The 22,827-nt window shown below is 47.6% G+C and overlaps 1 protein-coding gene across 1 annotated transcript in view; it reads right to left on the bottom strand.

Annotated features, from left to right (window-relative positions):
• The window catches only part of LOC137305093 (butyrophilin subfamily 1 member A1-like), a 75,314-nt gene that overhangs the window by 2,187 nt on the left and 50,300 nt on the right, over positions 1 to 22,827 (bottom strand). The window lies entirely within an intron of this gene.

The raw sequence follows: 22,827 nt of genomic DNA, 5'->3' as shown, positions 1-22,827 counted from the left end.
GTCAGGATGATGTGGGGGGTGAGAGGGGGCAGAGTGTCAGGATGATGAGGGGGGTGAGAGGGAGCAGAGTGTCAGGATGATTTGGGGGTGAGAGGGAGCAGCGTGTCAGGATGATGTGGGGGGTGAGAGGGGGCAGAGTGTCAGGATGATGAGGGGGGTGAGAGGGAGCAGAGTGTCAGGATGATGTGGGGGGTGAGAGGGAGCAGAGTGTCAGGATGATGTGGGGGGTGAGAGGGAGCAGAGTGTCAGGATGATGTGGGGGGTGAGAGGGAGCAGAGTGTCAGGATGATTTGGGGGTGAGAGGGACCAGTGTCAGGATGATGAGGGGGGTGAGAGGGAGCAGAGTGTCAGGATGATGTGGGGGGTGAGAGGGAGCAGTGTCAGGATGATGTGGGGGTGAGAGGGAGCAGTGTCAGGATGATGTGGGGGTGAGAGGGACCAGTGTCAGGATGATGTGGGGGTGAGAGGGACCAGTGTCAGGATGATGTGGGGGTGAGAGGGACCAGTGTCAGGATGATATGGGGGTGAGAGGGACCAGTGTCAGGATGATGAGGGGTTTGGAGGAGGAGAGACCGGGCCTGAATTTCCTGGAGTGTTGCTCCACTGCCAGAGGTGCAGGAGGGTGGGACATCCAGGCTCCAGTCTGCTGCAGCCCTGGCGCTGTCCAAGATCCCAGGGCCGGCTTGTTAACATAGGAGGCGGGCAGCCATTTGTGGCACTAATGGGCCATTCGCCCCAGCCGGGGGGTAGGAATTTCCCAGTGGCAATTTTTCTGCAAAGTTTCAGGGTGGGGGGTGTTTTGATGAAGAAGCTTCAAAATTGGAAAAACAGACAGATTTAAAGTTGTCACTTTCCCCAACAGTTATTGATCACTCGGTGATATTTGCTGCCGATATGGGCTCCATTTCCACTATGGAGCTGGTCTTGTTACACTGGTACACCGGGCATCGTGGGGGAGCAGTTTGCACTGGGGGTGAGATGGAACTGGTGGGATTTCTGATGGGTGATGTCACTCCCCCACTCCCACCTCTTCCAGTCACGGCCGCTCGGAGTGAGAGAGGGACCTCCCCACTTCAAAATATGGAAAGGGGCAAAGATCCAGTGAAGCCAAGTCCCGTGTGAAATTCCAGCCCACCCACCATGTTTGCACTGTCACTGTGCTGCCCCCCCACTCCCCTCACCCCTGATCAGACCCAGGAATTTGGGGCCAAGGTCTGTGGTGAAGGAATGGGGAATTAACACAGACTGACCTGAACCAAACCGAGAGATCGCACAAAGGTCAGCGGCCTTGGTGTTTGGGGCACTTCTCACAGGGCACATCGTCCTAAACTACTCAGCACCAACATTTCTGAACCACTCCCTGGGCTCGGACTCAATGAAGGCGAGTTTTCATAGAATGATAGAAATTAGAGCACAGGAGGAGGCCATTCGGCCCCCAGTGCCTGTGCTGGTTCTGGTGCTCTCTCCGATAACTCCATTCCCCCCCAGATCCTTTTATATTCCTCCTTTTCAAATACTTATCCCATTGCCTTTTAAATGATGTTCTCGTCTAATTCTACCTTAATGATCACTTGTGGTGAAGCATCCTGTGGTCTAATAGCCCTCAATGTGAAAACCTTCCTTCTCTCTTGGTTCTTCCAGTGAGAATCCTCGGTGTCTGTCCCCATTCACCCACCAGTGGAAACAATCTTTCAGTGTTTACCCACAGTAAATCCCCAGGTTTCACTCACCCCTGCACTGGTTGTTCCTCTCTCGCTGCCACTCCCATTCACCACATTATTGCTGCTGCTGCTTGTCCTGGCTCTGCAGGAAATGCTGGGCCCCACGCCATCCCCATTCCCATTCCCCACTGTGCCTGTCTCCCTCGAGGCCCCATCCCCATCCCTCTCACTCACCCCAAGCCCCCATCTTCAGACTGCTATACCCCACTCTCCTTCTCTCTACCGAGTCCCCATCACCTAAGCCCTATTCCGCAGTCTTCGCTTATCCCACAAGTCCCCCTTCCCCGACTTCCAGTGGGTCAGTCACCCTCTCCCCCGACTCCTAGTGCCCAGTCGGTCAGTCACCCTCTCCCCCGACTCCCAGTGCCCAGTCGGTCAGTCACCCTCTCCCCCGAACTCTCAGTCCCATCACACTTTCCCTCTCTATCCTACTTCGAGCCCCAATCCACTTTCCCTAGTCCCTGTTCAACATCTCCCAGCCCAGTCCCAGAATTCTCTCCACTCCAGCTCCAATAAGCTGGGGCAGACTCTCTGCGATGGCGGGGGTGATGACCCAGCAGCAGGGGTGGGGGGGGGGCACTACTACAGCATGAAATTTAAAAGGAACAGTTAGAAACAGTGCCCGGAAGATTCATACCCATTCCGGGAGATTCCTGGGTAAACCTAGTACAGCATCTGTGTGAAAGGGTGGGGAGTTCAAAGGGGTACGGGGTGTCTGTGTGAGAGGGTGGAGAGTTGGATGGGGTACAGTGTGTGTGTGAAAGGGTGGGGAGTTGGATGGGGTACAGTGTCTGTGTGAAAGGGTGGGGAGTTGGATGGGGTACAGTGTGTGTGTGAGAGGGTGGGGAGTTGGATGGGGTACAGTGTGTGTGTGAGAGGGTGGGGAGTTGGATGGGGTACAGTGTCTGTGTGAAAGGGTGGGGAGTTGGATGGGGTACAGTGTGTGTGTGAGAGGGTGGGGAGTTGGATGGGGTACAGTGTCTGTGTGAAAGGGTGGGGAGTTGGATGGGGTACAGTGTGTGTGTGAGAGGGTGGGGAGTTGGATGGGGTACAGTGTCTGTGTGAGAGGGTGGGGAGTTGGATGGGGTACAGTGTGTGTGTGAGAGGGTGGGGAGTTGGATGGGGTACAGTGTCTGTGTGAAAGGGTGGGGAGTTGGATGGGGTACAGTGTGTGTGTGAGAGGGTGGGGAGTTGGATGGGGTACAGTGTCTGTGTGAAAGGGTGGGGAGTTGGATGGGGTACAGTGTGTGTGTGAGAGGGTGGGGAGTTGGATGGGGTACAGTGTCTGTGTGAGAGGGTGGGGAGTTGGATGGGGTACAGTGTGTGTGTGAGAGGGTGGGGAGTTGGATGGGGTACAGTGTCTGTGTGAGAGGGTGGGGAGTTGGATGGGGTACAGTGTGTGTGTGAGAGAGGGTGGGGAGTTGGATGGGGTACAGTGTGTGTGTGAAAGGGTGGGGAGTTGGATGGGGTACAGTGTGTGTGTGAGAGGGTGGGGAGTTGGATGGGGTACAGTGTCTGTGTGAAAGGGTGGGGAGTTGGATGGGGTACAGTGTGTGTGTGAGAGGGTGGGGAGTTGGATGGGGTACAGTGTCTGTGTGAAAGGGTGGGGAGTTGGATGGGGTACAGTGTGTGTGTGAAAGGGTGGGGAGTTGGATGGGGTACAGTGTGTGTGTGAAAGGGTGGGGAGTTGGATGGGGTACAGTGTGTGTGTGAAAGGGTGGGGAGTTGGATGGGGTAGAGTGTGTGAAAGGGTGGGGAGTTCGAAGGGGTATAGTGTCTCTGTGTGAGAGGGTGGGGAGTTGGATGGGGTACAGTGTGTGTGTGAGAGGGTGGGGAGTTGGATGGGGTAGAGTGTGTGAGAGGGTGGGGAGTTGAATGGGGTAGAGTGTGTGAGAGGGTGGGGAGTTGAATGGGGTGCAAGGGAGCAGAAGGTGGGTCTGATGGACAAGATGAGGTCAGAGAGAATATGACGAAGGTAAAGAGAAACTGGGGAAAGATCTGTGTCCAGAAAATAGCACTCCCTCAGTGGGAGGGGCCTGTACCAATCCCTGGGTCGAGGACGATTGGAAAAGTGTGTTCCCACACGGGGAGGGGCCTGTACCAAGCCCTGGGCCGAGGACGATTAGAAAAGTGTGTTCCCTCACTGGGAGGGGCCTGTACCAATCCTCCAGATACAGGAAATTCAAAATGTTGCAACTAACAGCAGAAGAAACACCAATTTCAGAGAACGAGTGACAGTAAAGAACGACGAGAAGGATAAGCTTATGGTTGTGGAGGTGGACAGTATCGAGGAGACAGCAACAATTGGCAGAGTGGATATGGCGGTGATCACGGGAGAATATCACAGAGGCAGCAACTTAGTGGAGGAGGGGTCAATTGCAGAAGCAAAGTTAACAGGAGTGGGGATCAAGCAAAAAGGCACAGCAGCATAACACACGGCAACACTGGAAGGGGGAAAACAACAAGGCGTGTCAACACATGGGATACAGTGGAAATTGGATTCTGGTAGTGGAGGAAAGCAGCCAGTGGTGGAGCAGGCCAGAAAGCACGCACCAGTAGCTGAGCTCAGGATACAGAGTGCAGAATCACCAATCTACCAAAAAGGTGCGCGAGGAGCAGGCAACCAGATAATTTCTGTGTTTGTTGGATTTTATCCCTATGTGCGAGCACTGGATTTTTTTAATGTAGAGATGTTGTATTTTTTTTAGCATACAAGGACCAACAGGGAACACTGCGAATGGTGTTGCCAGGATACTCAAGTCCTGTAATCTACGGAAGGATTTTGTTTAAATCCTCGAGTCATGTGGGGAATTTCAAACGCAGTTTTCACACACATGGCAGTTGAATCAGGCCGCTGTTTTACAAGGCTGGAAACCCGTTCCCCAACTGATCACTCAGCCTCACAGTGTTTGGGTTCGTTGCCTGTCTGAGGAATCCATTTTACGCAAACTCTAAGGGTGAATTTATTTTGTAATTATAGTGTTGTTACAAACTAGTTTCCACTTTCAGTGTTTCTAAAGTTGTATTAGAACTCTGGAGTAGGACAATTGGGGCTTTCAAGATGGTGATCGATGGATTTTTGTTAGGTAAGCGTATCAAAGGACAAAGAGCAAAGGTGGAATATGGAGTCGAGGTGCAGATCAGCCATGGTCTAATTGACTGTCGGAGCAGGCTTGAGGGACTGAATGGTCTACTTGTGGTTCCTAACATTCCTATGTCCTCACCAATCTACCTATCGCAGATGCATTTACCCATTGCGGAATTGATAGGAGTGACCACCACAGTCCTTGTGAAGACCAAGTCCTGGCTTCACACCAAGGATGCCCACCATCGTGCCGTGTGGTACTACCACCATGCAAGTGAGATAGATCGAGCAGCTCAAAACTGGGCATCCATGAGGAGCTGTTGGTCATTGTATTCCACCAAAATCTGTAACCTTAGAGCCTGGAATATCCCTCAGTCCTCCATCACCATCAAGCCAGATAACCAACCCTGGTTTAATTAGTGTAGAAGAGCAGGCCAGGAGCAGCAATAGGCATACCTGAAAATCAGCTGCCAACCCGGTGAAGCTACTGCAGCCCTGCCATATCCAGTTGCGAATAGTGGTAGACAATTAAGCAACTAATTGGAGGAGGCGGCTCCATGAACATCCCCATCCTCAATGATGGCAGAGCCCAGCACAAGTGCAGAAGACAAGGTTGAAGCGATATCAACCATCTTCAGCCAGAAGTAGCGAGTGGATGATCCTTCTCGCCCTCCTACTGAGGTCCCCGCCATCACAGATCCCAGTCTTCAGTCAATTTGATTTCCTCAAACTGATACCAAGAAACAGCCGAGTGTACTGGATACAGCAAAGGCTGTGGGGACCGACAACATCCCGGCTGTAGTGCTGATGACCTGTGCTCCAGAACTCGCCGCGCCTCTCACCAAGCTGTTCCAGGACAGCTCCACTGGCTTCTACGTGACAATGTGGAAAACTGTCCAGGTATGTCCTGTCTACAAACTACAGGGCAAAACCAGTCCAGCCAATTACTGCCCTATCAGCCTCCTTCCAATCATCAGCAAAGTGATGGGAGGAGTCACCAACGGTTCTATCAATCAGCACTTACTCATCAATAACCTGCTCACCGATGCTCAGTTTGGGTTCCACCAGAACCACTCGGCTCCAGACCTCATTACAACCTTGGTCCAAACGTGGACACAAGATCTGAATTCCAGAGGTGAGGCGAGAGTCACTGCCCTTGACATCAAAACAGCATTCGACCGAGTGTGGCATCAAATAGCACTAAAGTCAATGGGGATCGGGGGGAAAACTCTCCAGTGGCTGGAGTCATAACTGGTACAAAGTCAGGAGTGTGATGGAATACTTTCCACTTGCCTGGATAGGTGCAACTACAACACTCCAGAAGCTTGACACCATCCTGGTTAAAGCAGTCTGCTTGATTGGTAACCCCACCCACCAGCTTAAACATCCACTTCCTCCACCACTGGCGTACCATTGCTGCAGTGTGTACTATCTACAGCAAGTTGCCAAGGCTTCTTTGACAGCACATCCTAAACCTACGACCTCAACTACCTACAACAACTTGCATTTCTATAGCATCTTTAACGCAGTAAAACATCCCAAGGCGCTTAACAAGAGCATTATCAAGGAGAGAGAGGTGGAGAGGCGGAGAAGGACAAAGTCACACCCCATCCCGACATGGACATATATTGCCGTTCCTTCATCATTGCTGGGTCAAAATCCTGAAACTCCTTTCCTAACAACATTGTGGGGGTACCTTCACCACATAAACTGCAGTGGTTCAAGGGCAACTAGGGATGGGCAATAAATGTCGGCCTTGCCAGCGACACCCGTATCCTAAGAATGAAAAAATAAGTTTATTCTCAGCAGGAAGTAATGGCAGTGACATCACAAGACCTGGGATATTCCTTTTTTGGGTAGCAAGTAAAGGATTAGAAACCAACATTTTATTTACCCTTGTCCTCCTGAATATAACGGTTCATAAATACCATTCCCCCAACCCTGATGGCCCTCCCTCCCTCCATCCCATCTGGGGTCAGCTGGATATGATGCTGAGCCTATGCACCAATGGCAGTGCCCCTGCTGTATGGAAAACAGAATCAGGCCACAGGTGAGCTGTGACATCACCAGCAACTGGTTAATTAAACCCTAACAAAATGAAACATTCTTAAATCAATCTCCAACAGGATACAACCCCACCAAGGCAGCTATTTGAATATGGGACTGCTGAGCAGACGGAGTGTTCCTGTCTCCTACAGCCAGACACAGTTGTCCGTGGGACACAGACAGATGCAATTCATATGAATTTCCAACTGATCTAGACAGAGGTGGGACCGGCTGGGTTAGAGGTGCATTGGAGCAACTGTTACAAGAAATAAGGAAAAACGCACTGGCCAAGTGATTAAAGGTACATTTAAGAACACGGTTCTTTGAGGAACACAGTTCCTTTAATTATGAAACAGTACCTTTATTTTGTTGTGCATCAAATTCTCCGCCAGTAGCTTGTCAATACAATTAAAAGTATTGTGTCCACCACACATCTATCTCAGCATGCATTTCAATTGCTACAATTCAGACAGCGCAGATAGATATTAACGGTTATGATATAGTTGTGATTATGGAGACATGGCTGCAGGGTGACCAAGGATGGGAACTGAACATCCAGGGGTATTCAATATTTAGGAAGGACAGGAAAAGGGGGAAAGGAGGTGGGGTAGCATTGTTAGTAAAGGAGGAAATCAATGCAATGGCGAGGAAGGATATTGGCTCGGAAAATCATGATGTGGAATCTGTGTGGGTGGAGCTAAGAAACACCAAGGGGCAAAAAACGTTGGTGGGGGTTGTCTATAGGCCCCCAAACAGTAGTGGAGATATAGGGGAGGGCATTAAACAGGAAATTAGAGACACATGCAAGAAGGGTACAACTATAATCATGGGTGACTTTAATCTACGTACAGATTGGTCAAACCAAATTAGCAATAATACTGTGGGGGAGGAATTCCTGGAGTGTGTACGTGATGGTTTTCTAGACCAATACGTTGAGGAACCAACTAGAGAACAGGCGATCCTAGACTGGGTATTGTGCAATGAGAAAGGATTAATTAACAATCTTGTTGTGCGGGGTCCCTTCGGGAAGAGCGACCATAACATGATAGAATTCCTCATTAAGATGGAGAGTGAAGGAGTTGAATCCGAAACTAGGGTCCTGAATCTAAATAAAGGAAATTACGAAAGTATGAGGTGTGAGTTGGCTATGATAGAATCATAAAAGTTTACAACATGGAAACAGGCCCTTCGGCCCAACATGTCCATGTCGCCCAGTTTATACCACTAAGCTAGTCCCAATTGCCTGCACTTGGCCCATATCCCTCTATACCCATCTTACCCATGTAACTGTCCAAATGCTTTTTAAACGACAAAATTGTACCCGCCTCTACTACTGCCTCTGGCAGCTCGTTCCAGACACTCACCACCCTTTGAGTGACAAAATTGCCCCTCTGGACCCTTTTGTATCTCTCCCCTCTCACCTTAAATCTATGTCCCCTCGTTATAGACTCCCCTACCTTTGGGAAAAGATTTTGACTACCTTATCTATGCCCCTCATTATTTTATAGACTTCTATAAAATCACCCCTAAACCTCCTACTTTCCAGGGAAAAAAGTCTCAGTCTATCCAACCTCTCCCTATAAGTCAAACCATCAAGTCCTGGTAGCATCCTAGTAAATCTTTTCTGCACTCTTTCTAGTTTAATAATATCCTTTCTATAATAGGGTGACCAGAACTGTACACAGTATTCCAAGTGTGGCCTTACTAAGGTCCTGTACAACTTCAACAAGACATCCCAACTCCTGTATTCAATGTTCTGACCAATGAAACCAAGCATGCCGAATGCCTTCTTCACCACCCTATCCACCTTTGACTCCACTTTCAAGGAGCTATGAACCTGTACTCCTAGATCTCTTTGTTCTATAACTCTCCCCAACGCCCTACCATTAACGGAGTAGGTCCTGGCCCGATTTGATCTACCAAAATGCATCACCTCACATTTATCTAAATTAAACTCCATCTGCCATTCATCGGCCCACTGGCCCAATTTATCAAGATCCCGTTGCAATCCGAGATAACCTTCTTCACTGTCCACAATGCCACCAATCTTGGTGTCATCTGCAAACTTACTAACCATGCCTCCTAAATTCTCATCCAAATCATTAATATAAATAACAAATAACAGCGGACCCAGCACCGATCCCTGAGGCACACCGCTGGTCACAGGCCTCCAGTTTGAAAAACAACCCTCTACAACCACCCTCTGTCTTCTGTCGTCAAGCCAATTTTGTATCCAATTGGCTACCTCACCTTGGATCCCGTGAGATTTAACCTTATGTAACAACCTACCATGCGGTACCTTGTCAAAGGCTTTGCTAAAGTCCATGTAGACCACGTCTACTGCACAGCCCTCATCTATCTTCTTGGTTACCCCTTCAAAAAACTCAATCAAATTCGTGAGACATGATTTTCCTCTCACTAAACCATGCTGACTGTTCCTGATCAGTCCCTGCCTCTCCAAATGCCTGTAGATCCTGTCTCTCAGAATACCCTCTAACAACTTACCCACTACAGATGCCAGGCTCACCGGTCTGTAGTTCCCAGGCTTTTCCCTGCCGCCCTTCTTAAACAAAGGCACAACATTTGCTACCCTCCAATCTTCAGGCACCTCACCTGTAGCTGTCGATGATTCAAATATCTCTGCTAGGGGACCCGCAATTTCCTCCCTAACCTCCCATAACGTCCTGGGATACATTTCATCAGGTCCCGGAGATTTATCTACCTTGATGCGCGTTAAGACTTCCAGCACCTCCCTCTCTGTAATATGTACTCTCCTCAAGACATCACTATTTATTTCCCCAAGTTCCCTAACATCCATGCCTTTCTCAACCGTAAATACCGATGTGAAATATTCATTTAGGATCTCACCCATCTCTTGTGGTTCCACACATAGATGACCTTATTGATCCTTAAGAGGCCCTACTCTCTCCCTAGTTACTCTTTTGCCCTTTATGTATTTGTAGAAGCTCTTTGGATTCTCCTTTGCCTTATCTGCCAAAGCAATCTCATGTCCCCTTTTTACCCTCCTGATTTCTCTCTTAACTCTACTCCGGCAATCTCTATACTCTTCAAGGGATCCACTTGATCCCAGCTGCCTATGCATGTCATATGCCTCCTCCTTCTTTTTGAAGAGGGCCTCAATCTCCCGAGTCATCCAAGGTTCCCTACTTCTACCAGCCTTGCCCTTCACTTTATAAGGAATATGCTTACCCTGAACCCTGGCTAACACACTTTTGAAAGCCTCCCACTTACCAGACGTCCCTTTGCCTGCCAACAGACTCTCCCAATCAACTTCTGAAAGTTCCTGTCTAATACCATCAAAATTGGCCTTTCCCCAATTTAGAATTTTAACTTTTGGGCCAGACCTATCATTCTCCATAGCTATCTTAAAACTAATGGAATTATGATCACTGGTCCCAAAGTGATCCCTCACTAACACTTCTGTCACCTGCCCTTCCTTATTTCCCAGGAGGAGGTCAAGTTTTGCCCCCTCTCTGGTCGGGCCATCCACATACTGAATGAGAAATTCCTCCTGAATACACTCAACAAATTTCTCTCCATCCAAGCCCCTAATGCTATGGCTGTCCCAGTCAATGTTGGGAAAGTTAAAGTCCCCTACTATTACCACCCTATTTTTCTTGCAGCTGTCTGTAATCTCCTTACATATTTGCTCCTCAATTTCCCGTTGACTATTTGGGGGTCTGTAGTACAATCCTATCAAAGTGATCTCTCCCTTCTTATTTTTCAGTTCTACCCATATAGACTCAGTGGGCGAACCTTCGGATATATCCCCTCTCACTACCGCCGTGATGTTCTCCCTAATCAAGAACGCAACTCCCCCTCCTCTCTTACCTCCTGCTCTATCTTTCCTATAGCATCTGTACCCTGGAACATTGAGCTGCCAGTCCTGCCCCTCCCTTAGCCATGTTTCAGTAATAGCTATAACATCTCAGTCCCATGTACCCATCCATGCCCTGAGTTCATCTGCCTTGCCCATCAGACTTCTTGCATTGAAATAAATGCAGTTTAATCTAGACTTCCCTTGGTCTTTGCCCTGCTTTCTCAGACCATCTGTCCGGTCATGTTTTGTACACTCTCCCTTACTGCCTTTTGTTTCTGTCACCACTTTACTTCCCACTGACTTCCTGCATCGGTTCCCATCCCCCTGCCACATTAGTTTAAACCCTCCCCAACAGCACTAGCAAACACTCCCCCGAGGACATTGGTTCCAGTCCTGCCCAGATGCAGACCGTCCAATTTGTACTGGTCCCACCTCCCCCAGAACCGGTTCCAATGGCCCAGGAATTTGAATCCCTCCCTCTTGCACCATCTAGATTGGGGAACTTTACTAAAAGGGATGACGGTGGATAGGCAATGGCTAATATTTAAAGAACGTGTGCAGGAATTACAACAATTATTCATTCCTGTCTGGTGCAAAATTAAACAGGAAAGGTGGCTCAACCGTGGCTTGCAAAAGAAATTAGGGATAGTATTAGACCCAGAGAGGAGACATATAAAATTGCCAGAAAAAGCGGCAAGCCTGAGGATTGGGAGCAGTTTAGAATTCAGCAAAGGAGGACAAAGACATTGATTAAGAGGGGAAAAATAGAGTATGAGAGTAAACTAGTCGGGAACATAAAAACTGACTACAAATGCTTCTATAAATATGTCGAGAAAAAGATTAGTGAAGACAAATTACAGTCAGAAATGGGGGAAATTATAATGGGAAACAAAGAAATGGCAGAACAATTAAACACATACTTTGGTTCTATCTTCACAAAGGAGGACACAAATAACCTCCCAGAAATGTTAGGGAGCCAAGGGTCTATTGAGAGGGAGGAACTGAAGGAAACCAGTATTAGTAAAAAAAAAAGTGCTAGGGAAATTAATAGGGCTAAAGGCTGACAGATCCCCAGGGCCTGATAATCTACATCCCAGAGTACTAAAGGAAGTGGCCCTGGAAATAGTGAATGCATTGGTGATCATCTTCCAAAATTCTATAGACTCTGGAACAGTTCCTACAGATTGGAGGGTGGCAAATGTAACCCCACTATTTAAAAAAGGAGACATGATGTGGAGATGCCGGTGATGGACTGGGGTGGACAAATGTAAGGAGTCGCACAACACCAGGTTATAGTCCAACAGCTTTATTTGAAATCACAAGCTTTCGGAGCTTTGCTCCTTCGTCAGGTGATTTCAAACTATAACCTGGTGTTGTGCGACACCTTACATTTAAAAAAGGGAGAGAAAAAACAGGGAATTACAGACCAGTTAGCCTAACATCAGTAGTGGGGAAAATGCGAGCGTCTATTATAAAAGATGTGATAACAGAACACTTGGAAGGCATTAACGGGATTGGACAAAGTCAGCATGGGTTTATGAAAGGGAAATCATGCTTAACAAATCTACTGGAGTTTTTTGAGGATGTAACCAGTAGAATAGATAGGGGAGAACCAGTGGATGTGGTGTACTTGGATTTTCAGAAGGCTTTTGATAAGGTCCCACACAAGAGTTAGTGTGCAAAATTAAAGCACATGGGATTGGGGGGAATATACTGGCATGGACTGAGAATTGGTTGACAGACAGGAAACAGAGAGTAGGAATAAACGGGTCTTTTTCCGGGTGGCAGGCAGTGACTAGTGGGGTACCGCAGGGATCAGTGCTTGGGCCCCAGCTATTCACAGAGGTGATCTCATCGAAACATATAAAATTCTAACAGGACTTGACAGACTAGATGGAGGGAGGATGTTCCCGATGGCTGGGGAGTCCAGAACCAGGGGTCACAGTCTCAGGATACGGGGTGTGCCATTTCGAACCGAGATGAGAAGAAATTTCTTCACTCAGAGGATGATGAACCTGTGGAATTCTCTACCACAGAAGGCAGTGGAGGCCAAGTCATTAGATGTATTCAAGAAGGAGATAGATATATTATTTAATGCTAAAGGGATCAAGGCATATGGGGGAAAAGCAGGAACAGGGTACTGAGTTCGATGATCAGCCATGATCATTTTGAATGGCGGAGCAGGCCCGAAGGGCCGAAGGACCTAACCTTGCTCCTATTTTCTATGTTTCTAGACCCTCTCTGGATCGTTTTGCTCATGCCCCATAGAAAGGACTGCTTCCACATGCAAGCCTATGTTTCCTATATGTCAAAACATGACCTTGTGTGTGAAGTAATTTTTGAGCTGGCATATCTGGGGTAAACAGTAAACCCATTTTGCTACTGGTAGGCCTGTACTTTTCTAATCTCTGTCTGATGAATTAATAACACTGACAGACTATGAATCTCAGGAGTGAAATTAGCAGAAGCAAGAACAAACAGGAGATTTCACTGGATTACAGACTTTTAGTTCAATTTACAGTCCTTTTTCCAAAGCAATTAAAAGATCTCAAAGACTAAGGTTCTCCCTAATGACAAATAACTTGGACTAGCACCTGTAATAAGCACCTGTGAAGCTTATAAGTGAAACTGTGTTCCTGCTGATCCCAGCTTGTCAACAGCCTGGTGAAACAAATCCACTGAAGGAAAAATAGATTTGGGGCAACAATTATACCTGCTCTCTACTTTTGAATCTAATATCGAATATCAAGTTTCACAATTAAATCCAGCTGCCATTCATAGAAGGTTTCAAAAGCATCAGGCTGTTTTTTTCTGGAAATCTGGATCCAGCCAGTCATCCCTTTCAGAAAGAAAACTGAGGGAGATTTGCTTGCAGGACTCCCTAATGGGACAGTCGCAAGCTTTTAGCTCCAGCTCCTTCTCATAGCCAAGTAATCAACATTAAGGGGTGATTTTAAACCCCAAGAAAGGATGGGTTGGGAGCGGGTAGGAGTTGAAAATTGTTGGTTTTTGGGTTGCGACCGCAACCCGGCTTTATTTCCGGGTTTAACGTTGGCACGTAAAAGTCCAGGCTTCCCACTGGGAATGCAAAGTCCGAAAATTTTGCGGTTGCGATCCAAAAAAACAAACTATTTTTAACTCCCACCTGCCCCCAACCCACCTGTTCTTGGAGTTTAAAATCACCCCTTGAGTGCTTCTGTCAATTAACACTCATTAAACAGTCAACACAACAACTTGCATTTATATAGCACCTTTAATGTAGTAAAACATCCCAAGGTGCTTCACAGGAGCGTTATCAAACAAAATGTGACACCGAGCTAAATAAGGAGGTAGTAGGACAGGTGACCAAAAGCTTGGTCAAAGAGGTAGGTTTTAAGGAGCACCTTAAAAGGAGCAGAGAGAGGTACAGAGGCGGACAGGTTTCGGGAGGGAATTCCAGAGTTTAGGACCTAGGCGGCTGAAGGCACGGCCGCCAATGGTGGAGCGATTAAAATCGGGGATGCGCAAGAGGCAAGAATTGGAAGAGCGCAGAGATCTCGGAGGGTTGTAAGCTGGAGGAGGTTACAAAGATAGGGAGAGGTGAGGCCATGGAGGGATTTGAAAACAAGGATGAGAATTTTAAAATTGGGGCATTGCCGGACTGGGAGCCAATGTAGGTCAGTGAGCATAGAGATGATGGGAGAACGGGACTTGTTGCGAGTTAGGATACAGGCAGCAGAGTTTTGGATGAGCTTAAGTTTATGGAGGTTGGAAAATGGGAGGCCGACCAGGAGAGCATTGGAATAATCCAGTCTAGAAGTAACAAAGGCATGGATGAGGGTTCAGCAGCAGATTGAGCTGAGGCAAGGGCAGAGACGGGTGATGTTACGGACATGAAAGTAGGCTCGTGGTGATGGAGCAGATATGTGGTCGGAAGCTTATCTCGGTAAAGGATGCCAAGGTTGCAAACGGTCTGGTTCAGCCTCAGACAGTGGCCAGGGAGAGGGATGGAGTCAGTGGCTAGGGAACAGAGTTTGTGGCGGGGACCAAAGACAATAGCTTCGGTCTTCCCAATATTTAGTGGAAAAAATTTTTGCTCATCCAGTACTGGATGTCGGACAAGAAATGTGACAAATTAGAGACAGTGGAGGGGTCGAGGGAGATGGTGAACTGAAAGAGAGGCGACAGATCCCCCTTTGAAGTAATATTAACAAGTGGGACAAATAAAGTGTACTGACACTGTTTGTTTTCAATCACCAAATTCAAATTCAAGTGGCTACTAGCCAGGCAATTACTGAAATTCCATTCTGTGCTACAATTCCCCTCCCCCAAACTAATAAAACGGTAAAGAATTAGTATAACACTGAAGAGCAGTCAAAAGTCTGTTCTGCAACATACACAACATCTGCTACATCACATATTTTCACAGTCATCAGTACTGTTTTGTGATAGTTGTTACTGAATGTTCCAATTTACTCAGTTACAAGGGAGAGATAATGGCCTGTCCAGAATAGGTACTAAAACATCAGAGACAAGCATTTCCCCACTCCCTCTCCTCTCAGGCAGAAAAAAGTGTCAAAAGTTTCTGGATGTAAATTGGAGTATCACATATGGTATTTCACCTACAATATTACTCATGTTTTAAGTACTGGTAATGGGGGCTGGGTTCCCCATCTTCAAAAATCATGGAATGTTTATAGCACGGAAGGAGGCCATTCAGCCCATCGAGCCCGTGCATACTCTCCGCAAGAGCAATCCAGCTAGTCCCACTCCCCCACCCTTTCCCCGTAGCCGTGCAAATTTTTTCTCTTCAAGTACTTATCCAGTTCCCTTTTGAAGGCCACGACTGAATCTGCCTCCACCACCCACTCAGGACGTGCAGTCCAGATCATAACCATTTGTTGTGTAAAAAGGTTTTTCCTCATGTCACCATTGGTTCTTTTGCCAATCACCTTAAATCTATGTCCTCTGGTTCTTGACCAGTTTCTCTCTATCTACTCTGTCTAGACCCTTCATGATTTTGAACACTTCTATCAAATCTCCTTTCAACCTTCTCCGCTCTAAGGGGAACAACCCCAGCTTCTCCATTCTATCCAGGTAACTGAAGTCCCTCATCCCTGGAATCATTCCAGCAAATTTTTAATGCACCCTCTCTAAGGCCTTCACTTCTTTCCTAAAGTGCAGTGCCCAGAACTGGACACAATACTACAGTTGTGGCCAAACCAGTGTTTTATAAAGGTTCATCATAACTTCCTTGCTTTTGTACTCTATGCCTCTATTTATAAAGCCCAGGATCCTGTATGCTTTTTAAACCGCTTTCTCAACCTGCCCCGCCACCTTCAACAATTTGTGCATATATACCCTCAGACCTCTGTTCCTGCACCTCTTTTAGAATTGTACCCTTTAGTTTATATTGCCTCTCCTCATTCTGCCTACCAAAATGTATCACTTTGCACTTCTCTGCATTAAATTTCATCTGCCACGTGTCCGAACATTCCACCAGCCTGTCTATGTCCTTTTGAAGTCTATCACTATTCTCCTCACTGTTTACTACCCTTCTAAGTTTTGTGTCATATGCAGATTTTGAAATTGTGCCCTGTACACCCAAGTCCAAGTCATTAATATATATCAAGAAAAGCAGTGGTCCCAGCACCAACCCCTGGGGAACATCACTGTACACCTCCCTTCAGTCCAAAAAAACAACCATTCACCAGTACTATCTGTTTCCTGTCACTTAGCCAATTACTTCCACTGCCCCTTTTATTCCATGGGCTTCAACTTTGATGACAAGCCTATTATGTGGCACTTTATCAAACGCCTTTTGGAAGTCCATATACACCACATCAACTGCATTGCCCTCATCAGTCCTTTCTGTTGCCTCATCAAAAAACTCAGTTAGTTAAACATGATTTGCCTTTAACAAATCCGTGCTGGCTTTCCTCAATTAATCCACACTTGTCCAAGTGACTGTTAATTTTGTCCCGGATTATCATTTCCAAAAGTTTCCCCACCAACGAGGTTAAACTGACTGGCCTGTAGTTGCTGGGTTTATCCTTACACCCTTTTTTGAACAAGGGTGTAATAATTGCAATTCTCCAATCCTCTGGCACCACCCCCATACCTAAGGATGATTGGAAGATTATGGCCAGTACCTCCACAATTTCCACCCTTACTTCCCTCAGCAACCTAGGATGCATCCCATCCAGACCAGGTGACTTATCTACTTTAAGTACAGCCAGCCTTTCTAGCACCTCCTCTATCAATTTTTGGCCCATCCAGTATCCCAACTACTTCTTCATTTACTGTGACTTTGGCAGCATCTTCTTCCTTGGTAAAGACAGATGCAAAGTACTCATTTAGAACCTCAGCCATGCCCTCTGCCTCCATGTGTAGATCTCTTTTGGTCCCTAATCGGTCCCACCCCTCCTCTTACTACCCGTCTACTGTTTATATGCCTATAAAAGACTTTTGGATTCCTTTTTATGTTAGCTGCCAATCTATTCTCATACTCTCTCTTTGCCCCTCTTATTTCTTTTTTCACTTTCCCTCTAAACTTTTTACATTCAGCCTGGTTCTCATTTGTGTTATCAACCTGACATCTGTCATACGCCCCCTTTTTCTGCTTCATCTTACTCTCGGGGGTGATTTTAAACCCCAAGAACGGGCGGGTGGGAGTTGAAAGTAGTTGTTTTTTTGGGTCACAAATGCAAAATTTTCGGACTTTGCATTCCAAGTGGGAAGTCTGGACTTTTACACGCTGACGTTAAACCCGGAAATAAAGCCGGGTTGCGGTCGCGACCCAAAAAACTACTTTCAACTCCCACCTGCCCCCAACCCGTTCTTAGGGTTTAAAATCACCCCCTCTATCTCTTTCAACATCCAGGGAGCTCCAGCTTTAGTTGCCCTATCTTTCCCCCTCATGGGAATGTACCGAGACTGTACCCGAACCATCTCTTCTTAAAGGCTGCCCATTGTTCAATTACAGTTTTGCCTGCAAATCTTTGATTCCAATTTACCTGGGCCAGATCCGTTCTCATCACACTGAAATTGTCCCTCCTCCAATTGAGCATTTTTACTCTGGAGTGCTCCTTGTCCTTTTGCATAGCTAATCTAAACCTTATGATACTATGATCACTGTTCCCTACATGTTCCCCCACTGACACTTGCTCCACTTGACCCACCTCATTCCCCAGAACCAGATCCAGCATCGCCTTCTTCCTCATTGGGCTGGAAACGTACTGGTCAAGAAAGTTCTCTTGAACACACTTCAAAAATTCCTCCCCCTCTTTGCCCTTTATACTATTACTATCCCAGTCTATATTAGGATAGTTGAAGTTCCCCATTATCACTACTCGATGGCTCTTGCACCTCTCTAATTTGCTCCTCTGTATCCTTCCCACCAGTTGGTGGCCTATAGAATACACCCAGTAGTGTAATGGCACCTCTACTGTTTAACTCTAACCAAATAGATTCTGTCCTTGACCCTTCCAGAAGGTCCTCTCTGTCCAGCACTGCAATATTCTCCTTAATCAACACTGTCACCACCCGCCCCACCCCTTTCTTTCCTTCCCTATCTTTCCTGAACACCTTGTATCCAGGAATATTTAGTACCCAACCCTGCCCTTTTTTGAGCCGGGTCTCCGTTATCACCACATCATCATATTCCCATGTGGCTAATTGCGCCTGGAGCTCACCAACCTTATTTACCATGCTTCGTGTGTTTACACACATGCACTGTAAACCCAGGTCATACTTTCTTGTATTCTCTCTTAGTCTGATCCCACCGACTACCGTACTATTTCTTGCTCTAGTGCTATCTTTCTCTCCCAATCCTTTGTGCACCTTGTTTCTCCTTTCCAATGCTCCATCCTGGTGCCCATCCCGCTGCCAAATTAGTTTAAACCCTCCCCCACAGCACTTCTGAATCTCCCTGTGAGGACATTGGTTCCAGCTCTGTTGGGGTACAATCGTCCAGCCTGTACAGGACCCACTTCCCCCAGAACTGGTTCCAATGCCCCAGGAATCTAAAGCCCTCCTTCTTGCACCATCTCTCCAGCCAGGTATTCATCTGCTCTACCCTCCTATTTCTACAATGACTAGCGCAAGGCACCGGGAGTAATCTGGAGATTACTATCTTTGAGATCCTGCTTATTAAAAATATTTGAGAACTATGATTTGATCTAAATGCTCTTGGATTCCAGGACCACAGCTCTTTTTGATTTATATTAGTGACCTGGTCTTGGATATAGAGGGTATAATTTTAAAGTTTGCAGATGACACGAAACTCGGAAACATGGAGGATAGTAACAGACTTCAGGAGGACATAGGCAGACTGTAAAAATAGGCAGACACATGGCTGATAAAATTTAACACCGAGAAGTGTGAAGTAATACATTTTGGTAGGATGAACGAGAAGAGGCAATATAGACTAAATGGTACAATAAAGGGAGTGCATGAACAAGGAGACCTGGGGGTGTATGTACACAAGTCTTTGAAGGTAGCCGGGCAGAAGGCTGTTAAAAAAGCATATGGGATACTGGGCTTTATTAACAGAGGCATAGAGTACAAAAGCAAGGAAGTTATGGTAACCCTTTATAAAACACTGATTAGGCCTCAGCTGGAGTATTGTATGCAATTCTGGGCACCACACTTTAGGAAGGATGTCAAGGCCTTAGAGAGGGTGCAGAAGAGATTTACCAGAATGGTACCAGGGATGAGGGACTTCAGTTATGTGGAGAGACTGGAGAAGCTGGGGTTGTTCTCCTTAGAACAGAGAAGGTTAAGGGGAGATTTGATAGAGGTGTTCAAAATTATGAACGGTTTTGAGCGTAAATAAGGAGAAATTGTTTCCAGTGGCAGAAGGGTCGGTAACCAGAGGACACAGATTTAAGGTGATCAGCAAAAGAGCCAGAGGTGAGATGAGGAAACATGTTTTACGCAGGGAGTTGTGATGATCTGGAATGCGCTGCCTGAACAGGGTGGTGGAAGCAGATTCAATAGTAACTTTCAAAAGGGAATTGGATAAATATTTGAAGGGAAAATTTTACAGGGCTGTGGAGAAAGAGCAGGTTAGTTAATGGGACTAATTGGATAGCCCTTTCAAAGAGCCAGCAAAGGTATGATGGGCCAAACAGCCTTCTCCTTTGCTGTACCATACAATGATATGTTGACGGGGTTAGATGAAGAAGGGTGGGAGGAGGCTAGTGTACAGCATAAACACTGGCATGGACCTGTTGAGCCGAATGGCCCGTCTCTGTGCTGTACATTCTATGTAATTCCAAATGTAATTTCAAATATTAAATGTATAAATATATTATTGTTATATGAAACAGGTTTTATTATGAGCTGAGAATATATCAATGCATCCTTTCTATTCCACCATGGCAAAGGATTAAATTATCAGCCCTGATCCCTAAAGTTCAAATAAAATATCTTGGTGAATGAGTATTTAGACATGGTGTATACAGTGATAGAAGCAAAAGACAAGTGACAGAAAATGAATTTTTTAAAAATATGTGGTTGCAAAAAAGCAAAAAGACATAGATTGAAAGTGGAGATATTCAGTAATGAAAATAAAATTGAGTTTTATTTTGAAGATGAAAGCTCAATAAATATGGCCCTCAGCCTCAGTAAAATGTTAACAGCACTCTGTAAACTCTCCCACGTTATTTGATTTGAAACCTAGTCAAACCACAGATTAATTTAATGGTTACAGAATATAGCTTGTGCAATGACAATTTTCTCTTGACACCATGGGGCTCGAATTTAGCAGGCCTGCGGGTTCCCAGCGGGTGGTCCTCCGGGAGCGTCGAAAACGCGAACGGCGAAATTAGTGGGTTGCCCACGCGATCGTAGCAGGCAATCCACTAATAGGATCCAATTACCTGCTCCTCCGGGGTCCACGGCGCTGGCCTGCGCGTCGGGCGGGCTGCGCATGCGCAGTACGATCTGTCAGCTGGAGGCTCTCTGGTTAAAGGGGCAGTCCTCCACTGACAGATGCTGCAACCAATGGGACAAATTGCAGCATGGAGCAGCCCAGGGGGAAGGCTGCTCCCAGTTTAATGATGCCTCACCCCAGGTATCATCAGATGGGGTGAGGAGGAGGGGGAGGACACAGATCTTCCCCCCGGCGGGCGGGAGGAAGCGGCCTGCCTCTGCCACCAAGAAGGCCTGGCTCGAGGTGGCAGAGGGGGTCACCTGCGCCACCAACATATCGCCCACCTGCATACAGTGCAGGAGGCGCTGCAATGACCGCAGTAGGTCAGCCACAGTGAGAACACGAAGTCTTTCCCCTACACTCCGTCTGCCACAACACTGCCCCCACCCCAAATCTCCTTCGGCACCGCCAACACTATTCTGTCACATCACCCTTAATGCCCACTCACACCCCATCCTCATCTTACCTCCACCTACTCACCTCGCCAGTACTCATCCTGCCACTAACACGCGACCCAATCCTCATACAATCTCATGGCTCCATCCCATACTCACCCTCTCGTGCATCTCCCTCACGGCCAGCCTCACTCAACCTGCCACCACCTGTGCTGCAGCCACAGGGCATGCATCACATATGTGCAGTAGGCAGGGTAAGGCAAACGTCTCGTCAGCATGAAGGGGGTGCACAAGGGTGTCTGAGGGTTTGTCATGGGTGTTACCCATATTGAATTTCAGAGCCACAAACAGCACACATTATATTGACACCACCACTGCCATGTCTCCGCGAATCCTGTCCATTGTGTCCAATAATGCCCGCTCCTGGGTATCACTATGAGGACCCACCACTGATGCCACCCATCGTGTTACTGCAGAGTAGGTGCAGGTGTATTTGCAGGGCTCGTCCGCGCAGACAACTGAGAGACATCGGCGGTGTTGCCGGCTGCACCCTGGAAGGATGCGGAGGAGAAGGTGTGGAGGACAGTGGTGACTTTGCCAGCGACAGGTAAGCAGTTGGTGCTGGGGCCAGCCAGGAGCAGCTCGGCATGAAAGAGGCTGCAGATCTCCACGACTACATGTCGAGCGAATCTGCGCCTCCTTGTGCACTGCTGCTCGGAGAGGTCCGGGGAGCTGCGCCTCGGTCTGTGGACCCTGTGGCGAGGGTAGTGCCCTCTGCGACGCGTCTCTCTCTGCGGTAGCCCTCCCTCCTGCTGTGCAGGTGGGCGTGCAACCACACCGTGTTGGGGGGATCCACGTCTCTGCGGCGGACGGCGTGGACTGCGAGGCTGCTGGTGGTGGTCATGCTCTTCGTCCTCCGAGGGCGTCCACACACCACCCAACTGGCAGGTGTTGGTCTGAGGGGTTGTGCAGGGTAGGTGTGTGGGTCCTCGGACTGGGGCTGCGGTTTCGTGTCGGTCTGTCCTCTGGCTTGGCCGGGGGGTGGTGGGGGGCAGGGGTTGCCCTATGTGATGCGGTGGCCTCCTGCGTGGGTGAGGGCGCTCCCCCGTGGAGCGCACCTTGGCACCTGCCACAGGCTGCTGGCTGCAACACGCCTGGTTTGAAGGGTCCTGTTTCCCCCAGTGTGGGAAACTGACTGCTTTGAACGTAAAATCCCACACTTCCTCTTTTGACAGCTGCTTCAGCTCATTAACTGACCACAACGAGCAAGTTAAGTGCTCTCAAGTGGAACCCCGCTGGCTTTAATTGCCTGCGGGATTCCCACCAGCGGGGCTTGCGCGCGCAGCCCCGCACGTCAGCGCGGTACCCGGAAGTGGCCGGGATTTCGTCCGAATCCGGTCACGTGATCGGAGATCGGGATTTTCGGGGCCCCCCCGCAGGTAACCCGACCCTAAAATCGAGCCCCATATAACATTTTATTTTGCACATTTATTTGTTTCACCTCAGACACACCCATTTTGGATTGTATTGAATTTTCTAATTTAACTAGTTCAAGTCCCAAGGCATTGCTCATGGATCAAAAGAACAGAACTATGGAAACAAACAGGTATGGAAGGTGGTAAAGGTGCACGATTGGGCATATCAGAAATTGATATGGAAAAGAGAAAGCACTGCAGAAGAACAGAGAAAGGCAAAGAATCACAATATGCTTCAAAATGTTGGCAAATGCAGCAAAATGGTGTTAAAAAACAAATTTCCTGGGGGACATGCCCCCAGACCCTACTAGAACATAAATTTTGTACCATCATATTACTTCCCTGTTC

This window comes from Heptranchias perlo, chromosome 39 (genome assembly GCF_035084215.1).
Source record: "Heptranchias perlo isolate sHepPer1 chromosome 39, sHepPer1.hap1, whole genome shotgun sequence".
Taxonomy (NCBI): Eukaryota; Metazoa; Chordata; class Chondrichthyes; order Hexanchiformes; family Hexanchidae; genus Heptranchias; species Heptranchias perlo.
Note: the sequence above shows the minus strand (reverse complement) of the source record. Positions and strands in the feature narration are given on the sequence as shown.